The sequence below is a fragment of the Natator depressus genome, chromosome 4 (genome assembly GCF_965152275.1).
Source record: "Natator depressus isolate rNatDep1 chromosome 4, rNatDep2.hap1, whole genome shotgun sequence".
NCBI classification, from domain to species: Eukaryota; Metazoa; Chordata; order Testudines; family Cheloniidae; genus Natator; species Natator depressus.
This window is the reverse complement of record NC_134237.1, coordinates 19,586,891-19,603,313: the sequence shown is the minus strand read 5'-3', so window position 1 is coordinate 19,603,313 and position 16,423 is coordinate 19,586,891.

The window sequence follows — 16,423 nt, the reverse complement described above, 5'->3', positions numbered from 1 at the left end:
TGGTACGTTTATTTAAAATCCAGTTGTAGAGTGCAAACCCCCTTGTATCATCAGACCACATCTTGAAAGGAGATAGTGCAGGAACTAGGTTTATGACACCACATTCCATCTGTCCCATTAGAGGAGAGTCTTGATATTATTTGGAGCTTGTCCATCTTCTCAAGTCAGATTTAGTTCACTTTTTTTGAACACTCTTCTATCTGGTCAGCTGTGGGGAGCCTCTTTATCTGCAGGACCAATACCTTTTTGTGATGGTTATATACACATTCATGACCAGATCAGTTTTCTGCTTATTAAATATTATTCCCTGTTTTTGGAGTGCATGTAAGCATGGCTCAGCTCTTCCTGTTGAAATGGCAGAAACTTGGTTTTATCTATAATCCCAACTTGTTCAGTTTTTAACAAATTCCAGGATCCACAGCCATATGCCTTCCGGTTTGTTTAGATTCTTTTCTAATATTACTAAGACAGTATGAGGAGTTAACTTCTCTGAAGCAATGCTATACAGCAATAAGCTAATACTGTATTAGTGATACTAGGAAAGAATCTTAAAATCAGAAAGACCCATTCCAAAGACTGAGCGTTCAGTAAGAGAGCTGTTAGTACATATTTTGAAAGTCCTCTCCTTCCACTGTCTTGGATTCTAGATTAGTGGAGATATTTCTAATCTTAGGGTCATCTTTAAAAGCTGCTTCTGCTTCACTTCTTTCAAAATGTTGATGAACCATAAATGGGAGGAGAAATGGAAAAATCCAGCAGAGATAAACCTATTTTTTTTCTCAGCTTACCCCTTACCTGAAACAGACACAGCAGCTGCTTCTAGATAAAAGCCAAAATCATTTTTCTTACAAATACTCTGGTCACAATTTTCAAAATTCCTTTCGGTTTAAACAACACATATAATACTGAAGTACAAAGCTCATTTTATCCTCATTGTTCAGAGAGAAAGGGTGGCTCCCTAATGTGCTGAAGGCTCTGTGTCTTGAATTGTTAATGCTGCCTCAGTGGCCAGTGAGGACAAAATTTAAACTTCCATTACCTGCTCTTGCTGTACATGACTCCATGGTCTCCCAAAGACTTACTTTACCTAGTTCTTTCCAAAGTGTTAGTCAGTGGGTGTTGTATAGCTGAATTCTGTGCAACACTCAGAAAATGAAGGGGGGTAATGGTCTGACTCTGTCACACACAAGCATGCAAATTCAGAGTTATTGTTTCATACTCATGCCTTTGAACCTGTTGCGCCAATGGATCTATTCAATCTATAGGATCGGTGAAGACTCACCACTTGTTCTTGCAGCAGTCATTGCAAGTTCACTCCATCTGGGGGACAAGTCCCCAGGCTGGTTTTGTTTCATTTTCAAAGCAGAACACCTTTGTTAGTACAGCCTGCAACTGCTCTTTTGCAAGGGGTGAAGAATGACCTGTATCACCTCTAGCTGTGATCTTGTCTGGTCAAGCTACGCAATGCTAAGCCACCTCAGTACTGAATGAGACTCGTCAAAGGCATCACTTATGTGCTAAAGGAAGACTGTAGGTAACTGGCATATTGTTAAAGTTGACTGACTGCAGCACCAACATGCAGCCACCTCTGTGGCGAAACACAGCAAATGTTCATAGCAAAATGAATCCTATGTGCAGGGCTTCAAGTTAAGATTAGTTTATGAAGTATCTGGAGTCTCAGGTACTGTTATAAATGAAAGATCTATTATCCAAGGGTCTAAGATCATTTGGTATTACTATGAGCTCTTTTCTGAGAAACAATACTTTCTATGTAATGGGGACATGGTCATATTAAGGCCATTTAAATGAAGGTGCAGTTCCTGTGGTAGACACAGTGTAACTATTAATTTAGGAGCCTTAATGATGGCAGATGCTTTGCTATAATGTGCATATACGGTGCTGTAATACCTCAGTTAGCGTTAGCACTGATCTACAAGTTGTATAGTCTAGACTTAGACAATAATGGCTAATATTCTCGACCTGACTTCCAGTTATATTTATGTGTTCTCAGGAATCTATGGTGTTTGAAAGAAGGCTGTTGCCTCCTACTCTAATTTATCATGAATAGCTGCCATAAGGAGTCCTCTTTATGCATGTACATGCTACAAACCAGGAACCACAAATACATTCAGTAGGTGAGGTGGAGAGAAACCCGCCATTAAATAATGTCATAGCAGAGGTTAAATTGTTCAAAAATGTGTCTAAAGGCAAGGTGTGTAATTAAAATTTCTAACACAGTAGCAAAGTAACAAGGGCCTTGGGTAACTTATAAACATTAAGAGAACTGCAAGTGTAAGCAAAAATGTTTAGTTACCTTGATGACAAAATTCTGCAGTTACAAAATACTTTTTGAGGCTTTAGTTTTGACTGCTAATTTCAGAACCTGCCTAAAGGTAATTCCTATAGAAGAGCCGTGAATGACGCACCATGAAAAATCTTAATACAACCTTCTGCTAGTTTGTCACTTCATAGTTCAGAAAATATATTCGTGAACTGTGCTGGTTCTTAGACTCTGCACAGGTTTCTATCCAGAAAATGGAGGCTTCAAATGTGAAAGGGTAGACTGCTGCTCCCAGTGCAGTTTGTGAAAGTGCATAAAGGGGGTGCAGTACGGTCTCCTCTCCAGTGTGGCTGGTCTGGGGAACTGGCTAGTGCATGTGTGGGGCAGAGTTATGTCTCCTTACACTTTTCAAATGAGTTGCTCCTGTGGGGACAGCTCAAGGAGTGGAGGAAGAGTCTTTACTCTCGGGAGCCCCTCTCCTCTGTACGGTACAACTCCCTTTTTACTTTGCAAAAGGGCTAGCCACAATCTGGCCCACAGCATACACTTCACCCACCTCTGGCAAAAGTGTATCAAACTCTGAAATCAGTGCGGCTGTGTGTGACTACAGCAGCAGGGAATTTGGCTTAAAAGGGTCCCATTCTGCCATTAAAAACACAAGTCTGACTCCTGTTGTGCTCAGCAGGTCCGATTCTGTCCTCACCCAAGCATAAACCAGGAGTACTTCTATTGAAGTCAATACAACTACTGTGGTGTAAATCCAGTGAGACCAGAATCATGGACACTGCTCCCAGTTGTCATGCATTTAGGAACAAAAATGGGACCGGAGAGTCACATTTCGGGGGGGAGGGGAAAGAAAGGCACCTAAGTTACAATTGCAAATAAAAATGTTCTCAGGCTAAAATAAGCTGTTAAACAATAAAGTAATTGCTCGCTTGCATGCGTGCAGTTCCCATTTTGTGCATTAGATAGACTATCTGGAACATGTGGTATTACACAAATAGTATTTCCCCCTCACAATTATCAGTCTATGCATAGTTGGTAGATCTGTGAAATCCATGACATCTGGCAATTTTCTGATTTTTGAGGCTGAAAGCTCCTAAATGTGTCTGCTTGCAATTTTAGACTTGGACCCTCAACTGTACTGAGCTTAAATGCTGGAGAAGGGTGGAAGAGGTGGCTCTAAGACACGTTTACTCCTCTGTTACTGGAGCCTTCACTGAGCTGCTCTAACGTACACCGCCTGAAATGGTCCAACAGGGCAGATTCCACTGGCCTAGGATCAGCAGAGTGCATTGTGTACTGGCTGGATCCCATTTTCATCCTAGAATGTCCCCTGTGCCAAAGATTCCCCTGCTCTGGGGGAGGTTTTTTGCAATTGATTAAGGAAGCTTTAAGCCCCTTTTGCACAAAGGAGCAGAGCTGAAGAACTGGCTTGTTACTAAAAACATTTATTAAAGATTACTGGTACTGTCAACAATTCCTTTATTTCCCTACATAAAGAGTAAAAGAAGAGGGATGCTACTTATAAAAGAACCCAGAACTTGCTCTTTCTGTCAGATGCTGAATTCTCATTCCTCAATGGGGGCTGGTCCTAGTTTCTGTACTCCCTGTGCTGTGTAGTACAAGGCTATTGGAGTTTTAAAAAAGGAAATGGCAATGTGCCATATATGAAAATTACATGGTTATAAATGTGAAAAAAAGGCACTTGGCTGTGCTTATCATTCAGTGCCCCCTGGCTATGTGGGACCTCAGGGCCATGGGTGAGACTTTATATTTTATCTGTGCTGCACGCTCCTTAATAATGGTTCTCTCTTCTTTAATAGCTTTCATCCCAGGTTCTTAAAGCACTTTAACTCCGTGCATGGATGGAAAGAGTTTAACTCAGGCCAGATCTACACTACAGACTTATATCGCTATAACTATGTTGCTCAGAGGTATGGATTTTTTTCACACCCCTGAGCAACACAGTTATGCCAACCTAACACCCAGGGTCGATACAGCTTCTCCTATCGACGTAGCTACTGCCTCTCAGGGAGGTGGATGAACTAAGCCGGCAAGCGAAGCTCTGCTGTTGGCATAATAGCATCATCACTAAAGCACTACAGCAGCATAGCTGCACCATAGGTGAAGACAAACCCCAAGCCTTTTGGAGATGATGTGAAACATGTTAATATTCTTTTCATTTTATAGGTGGGTGAGCTAATGCACAAAGAGATTAAGGTTTCTTGCATAACTCTCAATGCCAGAGAGACACCTGGGAAAGGAGATCTATGCCCCAAAGTTCGGTCACAGAGGAACTTGTGCTGAAGTAGCCACAACCACTTGTGCTGAAGAATGACTCTGGCATGGGTAGAGGAGCAAATGCTAGAATAGCTAAATGCTTTCAGAGAGTGTTCTTCCCTCATTGTGGCTTCAGCCAGACAGCTGCTCCAGAGGGCAGGGCACTAGCCTGACCCATTTGAGGAATCCACCACTGCAGCTGCTGCCCATTCTCCGTCGAGAATGGGACTGTCCCTTGGGTTGGAGGATGATTCCTTTCCATATCTATGCCTAAGTCGCATGTGTTTGAGCAAGCTGTTTACACTAGGTCAGTGAAAGAACTAGGAACAGAACTCTTAGGAGTTTTGAGTCCTAGTCCTTTGCTTACCCACTAGGCTGTTTCTCAGTAATCTGCACTCCCCGTCCGCTAACATACAAGTTAGTCCTGGAAATTGGCTACAGACCAGGAGCACAACGGTGTGTGAGGTCTTGACCGAGCTCAACTTGTTCTTTCCAAGGTTTGCCAGAATCCCTAGGGCTAGGGCTGCATTTCCAGGAAAATAAAAATCCCACTTGAGGTGCTGGGATGTTGCTCGTGAGCTGCAGGTATACTTTTGAAGTTTCAGGGTGCTTTCCTGGTATGAAAGGTATGAATCTTTTCAGGCATGCATGCACCTGATGTAATTAAAGTCTTTTGGGTTGTCCTCCTGTGGAGAGGAGGAGTTGTAGGAGATTCCTAGATGCTCAGCTCGATGGACTAGGAAGTACTGAGAGACTCTTTCAGAAGAATATGCGAGGTGGGGAACAATGATTTATAGAAGTGGGTGAATTTAGGTCTTTCCCCTTTTTTTGCTCCTGAAATTCCATGCTCTCCTGATGACTCAAATTTGAGGCAATATTAACTGAAAGAATACCAAATTTTCAACACCATTGATCTTTCATGAACAGGAACCTGTTCATGATAGTTTATGTTCTGTACAGATCAGATTGTGATAACCTTACTCTGTGAACAGCTACTTGCTTCACAAGTAGTAGTAATGACTTCAGTGAGATTGCTCATAGTCTAAGGCACTGTTAAACATAAGCAAATGTATTACAACCTGGCTGTCATTCAGCAAAGAGTTAGTTACTTGTGCCACGTCAGAAAAGATGCATACCATTTCAGTTCCATGAAATCTGTTCCTCTGCATTAGTGCAGAGTTGTTCCATTATGAGTACTGCTCCATGTAATTCCAAAAATGACTCAGTTTCCCCTCCCTCAAAATCATTGTGATTTTGGTAGTTCCTCTAAATGAACATTTGTGCCAGTACAACCTGAAGGTGTTAAGAAGACAAACTGCTTTCACGGCAGTAGGGCTATACTGACTGACACCAGTGAAGGATTTAATCTATGACATTGTGTGACTGGGCACCTCCTATAAAGTCCATGTAAGTTGTGGATGCTTGGCATCTTTGCAGCCCAAGCCATTGAGTTAGATGCATATACCTGGAAGTAGGTGCTTAATGTTGGTCTGAGTTTTATGGCCAGTGTGAAGGCTGGGGGTGGAAGTTAGCAATGGAAGACCAATAGAAAGGAGTGAATCTTGATGAGAAATTTGAAGTAGTGAGGCTTCCTGCTGAATGAGGGGGTGATGGGATATTCCAGGCATAGAGTGAAGACAAGACTCATAGGGTTAGAAGGAACCCCAAGGGTCATCTAGTCTAACCTCTTGCCACAATGAAGGATTTGTGTCTACATCATCTGAGACCAAGGGCTATCCAGCCTCCTTTTGAAAGCCTCCAGTGAAGGAGCTTCCACAGTCTCCCTGGGCACGAAGAAGGGGACTTGGAGGAGGAGGAGGAGCTGGACAGAGGGCACAAGTTGGAACACTTCTTCCCCTTTCTAGCGGCTGACTTCAGCAGAGTTATTCTAAATGTACACTGATATAACTGAGAGTAGAATCTGACCTATAGAGACATTGTTAAAGTAAATGCTGGAATAAAGAACACAACAAGGATGACAGCACCTACCACATCCCCCCCCTGCTAGTCATAAGAAAAAAGACTAGGGGACACACCAACTCAAAGCAACACCAGTTCCTGCCAGAACAGATGAAAAACCCACACATCACTGCTGCTATGTTTGATAACTCCCCCACCACACCTTTCAAGATTTCCCAGACTGACACATGCCCGTCAGCACAGATGGTGTGCCTCATCAGGTGTCCCAGCAACTACTACCCTCTGGGTGAAACCAGATAATCACTCAACTTTTGAATGAACTCTCACAGAAAAATGCTAAAAAAAACCCCCACCCTCTCGTCCATGGGTGAACACTTTTTTTAAAAAAAAAATCATGAAGTGATCGCTCCATATCCAGTGTTGCCAGCTGCACGTAGCAGGAAGTCGGAGAAACCCTGAAACGTCAGTGGCTCTCGCTATTTAAGCACTCCAAAAGTGTCAAATGTCACTAAGCAAACCTTCCATTGAATTTAACAGAGAATTTTGTTTATATACACAAGGGATGGTAAATTTGCATTGAACATTATAGGATTTTTAATAATGTATTATTCAAGTATTAACACTAATGGCTGAAAGGGGTGGGGGCATGGCTGTCCCTAGGGAGGTGCGGGATCTAGGACCAAAGTACCAGATTCGTCTCTCTTAGGACTGACTGTGCCAGCCAACCATACCGACCCGTAAGGCCCCCGAAGTTCAGGGCCTGGAGCTGTCACCCTGATTCACCCTGCCCAAAGGATGGCTCTGCTGTGGGGTCCACCCTACTTCTTAACCTAGCATTTGGCTGCCCCTTCAGCCCTCCCCTTGTGGCTCTGTTCCCTGGGGCATGGCCCAGATCCCATAGCCCCTTACCGCTTTTTGCATGTTCCTTTCCATAACTGCCCCTGCGGCCTCCAGGCAAATACAACGCTGCACGGTCGTCATCAGGCAGACGCTGCTCACATCGCCTCTGCTTAAGGTTGAGTAGCTGTAATGATACTGACTTGATTCCCAACAGAATTTTATTTTATTAACACTATTGAACTGCTTGTGAATGATTTTGTGACTGTACAAATTGGCAGTGACTTTCTCTGAATATCACTGTAATTGGTAGTGAAAGTCACTAGATTTGTCACTGGTCGCTTTGACAATTATTTCCTTGCTATGGAAACCAAAAATTTGCAAAATCTAGTGACAAAATTGCTAAGTTGGCAACACCAAGAGCTCCTAGTCCTCATCTTCAAAGGAACCCTGCACAACACCTTCAAAAGATGAGCTGCGAATGTAATTTCATAACTTCGCTGGACACTAAAAGTCATGGATGTAATAGAGACACTGGTTTTATGGCTCATTACAACAATTTGTGATGCACTCTGCTACCTAGTAACCCTCCGGTGTCGTCCTACTGCAGAGATATTGCAGGGGTGGGCAAACTACAGCCCGTGGGCTGCATCTGGCCCACCAGCCACTTTGCTCCTGCTGGAGAGCGAGGTCTGGAACTTGCCCAGCTCCAGAGCTCCACCTCGGGAGCAGGGTCAGGGTTCTGCTCTGCGCGGCTCCCAGAAGCAGCTGCATGTCCCCTCCTCTGGCTGCTATGCGTAGGGGCAGCCAAGGTCCTTCACTCCGCATGCTGCCCCCACCCCAAGCGCCACCCCCACAGCTTACATTGGCCAGGAACTGCAGCCAATGAGAGCTGCAGGGGTGGTGCCTGTGGACAGGGCAGTGAACAGCAGAGCCATCTGGCCTTGCCTCTGCATAGGAGCCGGAGTTGGGGGGGGATATGCTGCTGCTTCCGGGAGCTGCTTGACGTAAGTGCTGCCTGGAGCCTGCACTCCTCAGCCACCCCACCCCTCCCCTCCCCCCCCACCCCTGCCCACCATACAATTTCTATACTCAGATGTGGCCCAAGGGCCACAACGTTTGCCTACCCCTGGGTGTTGAGTACTCACTTTATTTTAAGTGGTTTCCTACAACATGTGTGAACCCCTTATGCTTAATCTGGCCCATTTTGTACAGTAAAAGCTGTGTTATCTGGCCTTGTACCAACCAGAAAGATCTATAAACCGGCATTTCTAATCTTCATAGAAGGTCTGGTTGGCACAGGCCAGCAGGTCCCTACCTGGCTACCCCGGAAGTGGTGTCATGTCTCTGCTACTCGTAGGTGGAGGTGTGGCGCGGCGGCTCTGTGTGCTGCCGGCCCCACAGCTCCCATTGGTCATGGTTCCCAACCAATGGGAGCTGCGGAGCCTCAGGGTAGGGCGGGGGCAGCTCACAGAGTTGCCTAGCCACATGGCCTCCTAGGAACAGCAGGGGCAGGTTGCTGCTTGCAGGAAGCTGCCCCGGGTGAGCACCCTCTGGATCTGGCATCTTGAGTCCCCTCCAACACCCAAACTCCTTCCAGGACCCACACCCTCTCCTGCTTCCCAACCCATAGCCCCGCCCCGCCCCACCCTCCTGCACACAAACTTCCTCCCTCTTAGTTAACTGGAATTTTTCACTTACTGGGCCCCGTCCCAATTCCCCCAACATGCTGGATAAAAAAAGCTTTTACTGTATTTAGCTGTAATACTCTGTTTATTTTCTCTAGACCTGAGGAAGAGCTCTGTGAAGCTCAAATGTTTTTCCCCTCCACCAATAGAACTTAATCCAAAAGAAGGTATTACTTCACCCACCTTGTCTCTTTCGTATCCTTGGACCAACATAGCTACACCAACACTGCAAACATATACAGTAGCATTGCAGATTTTAACTATAAAACCAGACATCTTTTTCTAATGACCCAGGCACCCCCCACCTTTGGTATTGCTGATTTAAAACTGGGTTTTGTCTGTGTGGGGCGGGGTGGGGGTGGGGGTGGCGCATTACATATGTTTGTTGCATAACCACAAAACTGAAAAGAGTTTCTTGGATCTGCTAGCAATTCCACTCAGGGCTGCTGGCAGTCATGGTAAATCTTTCAACTTGCGTTCCTTTTTCATACTTCTCCAGCACAAAACCCTTGAGATTTACATCTCATTTCCAAGACCTTCCCTGGAGCACGCGGTGTTAATGAGTACAGTTCCACAGAAAATAATAGAACAGTGCAGATTAGGGGAACATCATGAAGATTTGTTGTGTGGGTTTTTTGTTGTTGTTGTTTTTTTTTTTTTTTATAATGGACTAAAAGACATTTCCTTTTGCCCACAAATTATTTCGAGCTCAACAAATTCAAAGCTAAAATTGGAATGGTTAAAAATGTTCAGGGTGGCAGCGTGCACCCTTTGTACTGAAAGATTCCAAGTAGAACTCAGCTTTTTTCTTCAGCTGACAAACATTTCTGTGTCTCAAACAATGACTTATTTTTGATGTCAGGAAAATTTAATTTTAGTCATACAAAATATACAACTGGATACTTTCTGTGCCTGGACACTTGACTCACTGAAGTAGTGAATACAATGATTACCATAGACTAGGATAAAGTCTCCATTGCTCTTCTAAGTCTTGTCTAGGATTTTCAAAAGGCACTTTGGCTAATTTCTAGTTAAGGGCATTATTTGACAGGAATTTGGAGTTCTCCATTAGCTATAGGCAATAAAAGTATGTCTTCCTTACCTGTGAATCTCAAAAGCAGTCAAAGAACAAGGCATCCTCACATTTATGTGGAAGATGACACCCTGTGTGGATGGGTTATTAAGCTAATAATGTTTTAAATGGGTGTAATGCCTTTCATCCAATGCACTTCGGAAACTCTGGGCTCCGCTGTGCCCAATTAGGCACTCTGATACCATAGTGTTGTCTCCAAATGATATATTGTATGCAGATGAAGTAGCTCCAAATAGCTACCCTTCCACAGTCCTCTACTTTGGGCCTTTCTGCTCTACCTTGTCCAAGTGACAATCACTGTATTAAGTGTGGTGCATGCTATGGAAGAAGTAAGGGAACCCGTACTCTATTATCTTGAAGAGCATAAACAAAGGGATTTAGGTTAGGAAAATGAGCTATAGACAGAAGAATGGCAAAGTCCATTTTGGCAGCTGAAAAGTGGCTATTTGTGAGATGAAGGAAGAATGTTAGGGTAATGGACATGAAGGGGGAAGATCAGAAATATCAGTTGCCTCAAGGGCAGGTGTCAAGATTCCCTCCCCAATCTGAACTGTAGGGTACAGATGTGGGGACCTGCATGAAAGACCCCCTAAGCTTTTTCTTACCAGCTTAGGTTAAAAACTTCCCCAAGGTACAAACTTTGCCTTGTCCTTGAACCCTATGCTGCTGCCACCAAGCGTGTTAAACAAAGAACAGGGAAAGAGCCCACTTGAAGACGTCTTCCCCCAAAATATCCCCCTCCCCCTGCACCCCCTTTCTTGGGGAAGGCTTGATTAAAAATCCTCACCAGTTGGTACAGGTGAACACAGACCCAAACCCTTGGATCTTAAGAACAATGAAAAAGCAATCAGGTTCTTAAAAGAAGAATTTTAATTAAAGAAAAAGTAAAAGAATCACCTTTGTAAAATCAGGATGGTAAATACCTTACAGGGTAATCAGATTCAAAACATAGAGAATCCCTCTAGGCAAAACCTTAAGTTACAAAAAGACACAAAAACAGGAATATACATTCCATTCAGCACAGCGTATTTTACCAGCCATTAAACAAAAGGAAATCTAACGCATTTTTAGCTAGATTACTTACTAACTTTACAGAAGTTCTGAGTCTGTATTCCTGATCTGTTCCCTGCAAAAGCATCACACAGACAGACAGACCCTTTGTTTCTGCCCCCTCTAGCTTTGAAAGTATCTTGTCTCCTCATTAGTCATTTTGGTCAGATGCCAGCAAGGTTATCTTAGCTTCTTAACCCTTTACAGGTGAAAGGGTTTGGCCTCTGGCCAGGAGGGATTTTATAGCACAGTATACAGAAAGGTGGTTACCCTTCCCTTTATTTTTATGACAGCAGGGATAAAGGGTAGTGGAATAATATAAAATACTGTCTTGTTTCCTTTTTGCGCAGGCCATTATCTGAGCCTGTCAGAGATTAGTTAGGGGCATTTGGTACTATGGTGGGGGTGGTAGAAAACAAAACATCGTACACAGAGGGATCCATCTTGAGAACACCAGTTTTCTTCCAGAATTCATTGCCACAAAGGACAAATACACCACTATCTCAATTGTTTTATCGTGGTATTCCATGTCCTTTAGTACTATCTACACAGGAGTCAGTCTTGGCTTGCCCATCTGAACTAATGGAACATAAATCAGAGCTTGAGAGCTGTTTTTGGCATGATTTGCATTGCTGAGGTTTCCTAGTAACTTAGGGAGAAGAACAATTCGGTGACTAGTGTACAATTGATCCAGTGTCATTTTATGATCCCTACATCGGGAGAGCATAGAAGGAAGTGCAAATGTTAAATTCATATCCAGCAAGAGAATTTGATCTGGCTCTGACACATTTTGCTGATGGATGGAGGCCTTCAATAGTTATTCTATTCCAGTGCGGATCCAGGATCAGGTAATGTGGAAACACCAAAGAGAAGTGTAGGAGATAAAACTATTAGCCAGGCTTTTTTAAACAAAGCCATCAGGAAAAAATGGTTACGTGTATGTCTCTAGTGACCTGGTACTTCTACAGAAGTGGTTCTTAACCTTTTTGGGCTCAAGACCATATGTAAATGTTTTATGGCCTGTCATGACCCAGTAAATAGTCTGGGAGTGGAGGTCCAGTGGTGGCTATAGTCGAGTCCTGCCAAGCACTCCACCCACAGTGGCAGCTCCTGTGCTGTGGGGCTGGTTTGGCTTGGCTCTCTACACCTGGGCGTTGCAATCTCCAGGGTTGCAGCGCTGCTTGGGTTTGGCCCTGCCCCAATGACTGGACCCAATTTGGGAGAGTGGAGTTATTTCACACCCATGGTGGATGTAGCTATGCTGATATAACTTTCCAGTGTAGAGCAGCGCCTAGACTAAGACTTCCATTGTGCCTTTAATTCAAAGGCTGAAATGAAGCGCTCCACTCAAGATTCATCTCTTCCCTGTATGATTAGTAATCACTAGAATATGCTCTGCTTTTTAAAGCAACCCTTTGCTCCATCCCTGAACCTCCTGAGGTACAGCACAGGCTTTCATTCAGATCCTGAATTTAGGTAAAGAGAAAAACATTGCCCCGCCCCCGCCCCGGCCCATGTGTCAGTTCACTTTTTATGCTGGGTTTTATTTATCTTTTTATTTTGCCTCCATAAACAGGAATGAATCTTTTTGAAGTGGTTCTCCTTTGTGGCTGATTAAAATGGTATACATTACTGCAGTCTTTACCCAGTGAAACAATTAAACCAGCTTTAAGAATGAACCCAGGGATCAGGCCCTGCAATTATTCTAAATAATGTATGCTTCTGTAGAATTTGTAATATGCATTGTGTCAGGCTGGTATTGTTAGGGACATCCTATTAAATAAGCTGATGCATCTTTACAAGTCTGTCCTAGTACACAATAAACTATACTAATACAAAATGCAAAGATATTTTCCAGTAATGGCTTCTTTTTCTTGGACTTGCTCTATAATCTGGAAGATGAGATAGAATGGGGTTTGGTTTTTTTTAGGTCACTATAATAAGTGAGTAAAGGGGCAGAATCAGTGCTCTGTCTGTAGACATAGAGACTCTGCAGCAATACTTAGCTTATCATGTAGCGATACTCAAGCTTCAGTGTTGAAAATATGTGGCTTTTATTTTAGTTTGAATTTTGCTAGCTTCAATTTCCAAACACTGGGTCATCTTATGCCTTTGTCTACTAAAAAGCCTTTTCACTGGGTAGGTACTTCTAGATCATGTTCAAATCACCTGCCAACTTTCTCTTCATTAACCGGACAGATTAAGCTCTTTGTTACTCACTGTAAGGTAGGTTTTCCAGTCCTCAGTTTTCACTTTTCCTCTTTCCAGTTAAGGCTTCCCCTGCACCATGGCAGAATAGCATGAAAGAAGGTGAGTTGAGTGGTGGTGGTGGTGGTGGGGGAATAAGATATGAAGAAATTAGTCTGTACTATATCCAGGCCATTATGTTTGGTTTGGAATTGAATTAGTTTCATACCAACCTTCTATACTAAAGCACAATATGATATACCCCCTTCTTCAACTAAGCAAGCTTGCATATAATGGTCACTTAACTATTGTTTTATGCTAGCGTCAGTATAAACATATGGAGCTGAACAATTTCACTATGTCCAATATGCATACCTCTTAATACGCAAGTAAACAGGTGCATTGCAGAACTAGTGGGTCTGAGGATTTCTTTTTGTGCATCTGCTGAGTGTAACTGTCACATGTTTCAACAAGTTCCATTTTAAGTCAAGACAATGAGATAATGATATATTACTTAGGGCACCATTTCCCCCTCATCCAAGCTGTGCTCTGCACTGGGGAGGCTAGGGGGAAAGGCCATCAGGGATTGAGTTATGGATCCCTGATTCTGTGCTGGCTAGCCCCAGCATGAGTTAGAGTAGCCTCCTGAGCCACTCTCTCTTTGTGAGTGCCCTCTGGGGTAGGAGGGCTCCACAACATCTCTTCTCAGTGTTATGTGTAGTCTGCACTCTGCCCTTATTCAGTATTTCAGAGCCCTCAGCAATGTTTCTTTGGGGTGCATGTACAGAATATAAGCAAATTGTTTTTGTTTTCTCTGAGCAGTTCATCACCTCCCTCATGTATAGCTAACCTACGCTATGGGTACCCGCATGGCCCGCAGTATGCCAACATTTTTATTACTGACTTAGAATGCTTCCTCAGCTCTCGCCCCCTTACACCCATACTCTACTTGCGCTACACTGATGACATCTCCATCATCTGGACCCATGGGAAGGAGGCCCTTAATGAGTTCCACCATGATTTCAACAATTTCCATCCCACCATCAACCACAGTCTGGACCAGTCCACACAAGAGGTCCACTTCCTAGACACTACAGTGCTAATAAGCGATGGTCACATAAACACCACTCTATACCGGAAACCTACTGACCGCTACACTTACCTACATGCCTCCAGACCACATCACACGATCCATTGTCTACAGCCAAGCTCTAAGATACAACCGCATTTGTTCCGATGCCTCAGACAGACACCTACAAGATCTCTATCAAGCATTCTTAAAACTACAGTACCCACCTGGGGAAGTGAGAAAACAGACTGACAGAGTGAGACGGGTACCCAGAAGTCACCTACTACAGGACAGGCCCAACAAAGAAAGTAACAGAACGCCACTAGCCATCACCAACAGCCCCCAATTAAAACGTCTCCAGTGCATCATCAAGGATCTACAACCTATCCTGAAGGACGATCCCTCATGCTCACAGACCTTGGGGAACAGGCCAGTCCTTGCTTTCAGACAGACCCGCAACCTGAAGCAAATACTCACCAGCGACTACACACCACACAACAAAACACCAACCCAGGAACCAATCCTATAGTCCTCTTTCCAAGCCTGGCCAGTGACTTTTTTTTTTTTAATACAACATCCTGAGAAGATAAGTCTGGGAGAACCAAATGCAAGTGACAAGTCAATCCATGCCATTTGTCAGCAAACATGGTACTTGCTCATCAGGACAAAGTGCAGCTGGCTATCAAGTCCTATAACCCCAATCTTGCAGTTGCAGCTGAAGTTAGTTGATCTCCACATGGACACACACAGCTTTGTTCAGGAGCAAAAAGGTAAAGAATCAGGGCTTATCAGGTGGGAAAAAAATAAGTTTGAACAAAATGGATGTGTGTGCCACAGCTGAACACCACTTGCAACAACAAGAAACCTTTAAATAAAAGTAATTTACCAGAAAAGGTTTTAGAAATTCTTGAGAAACAAATATGGCTCCCAGTAGAAAAATAAGTCTTGTTACCTGTAAATCTGGATTAATTATTGAAGTCAGTGTAATTTATCAATCTAGTTGTTCACACCGCACTCATTAACCATCATATCTGAGCAACCCTGTATTTATGGTAGAGTAACACAGCAGAGTTTGGCCCAACAAATCTAAACCCCATTTGTAGTACCATTTTATTATGGGGATGAGGGTAAGGCTGTTCTGGGAAGTCAAGTTCAATGCAGGAATGTGTTCTTCTGAACCATGCACTCACAAAAGTTGTTAAAATGATCAGTATTTATACAGCAAATAATATCTTCGGGAAAGCTGGGCACCATCTGCCACAACCTAATTTAATTTTCTGGCTATAGCAGGGTGAACTTGCAGTTTAAAATTTTTCCATAAAAGTCCAGAGTGGGTGTGTTAAGGCTCCAAATTAAACTTATGAAACTTGTTGCATGATTCTTGTACTCCCACAGTCTATCAATGGGAGATGTACATACTTGTTTTTTCTGAAACAATTTTATATTCTCCTTACTGCTTTATAGCTCTGGAATCACTTATAATTGATAAATGACTTGTTTATGTGCAGGGAAAATTGGTCACGCAAGTATTCACTGTGGAAAACCTAATACATATTTGAAATGTGTGAATGACAATTTTTAAAATTAAATCGAGTGGGAGCAATTCTTTTTAGTTTTAAGTATTTGCTTTGTCTTCTTCAGATGGTGATTCATTAATATATAGACTCATTGCTATGGTTTGTAACAAACAAACAAACAAACAAACAAAAAAAACAACCAGGTAGCCCAGGATTGTACAGAGAGTGGTGGTGAAGATGGAAATGCTTGCTTTAAAATGACTGCAGAATGGGAGTGAAGTTTATCCTCTGATGAACTAGAGTTTTATATTGCTGCCTTTTTACTATGTGTAGTAGCTGAATAGATACTAAAATATTTTGAAACGATTAAAAATAGCAATGTAAGTCACAACTGCAATAACTAACAAATTCATATCACAAAGCCCCAATCCTGCAATCGCTTATGCACTTAAATACTTCTGGTCCAATTTTGGGTCTCATCCAATGCCTACTGAAGTA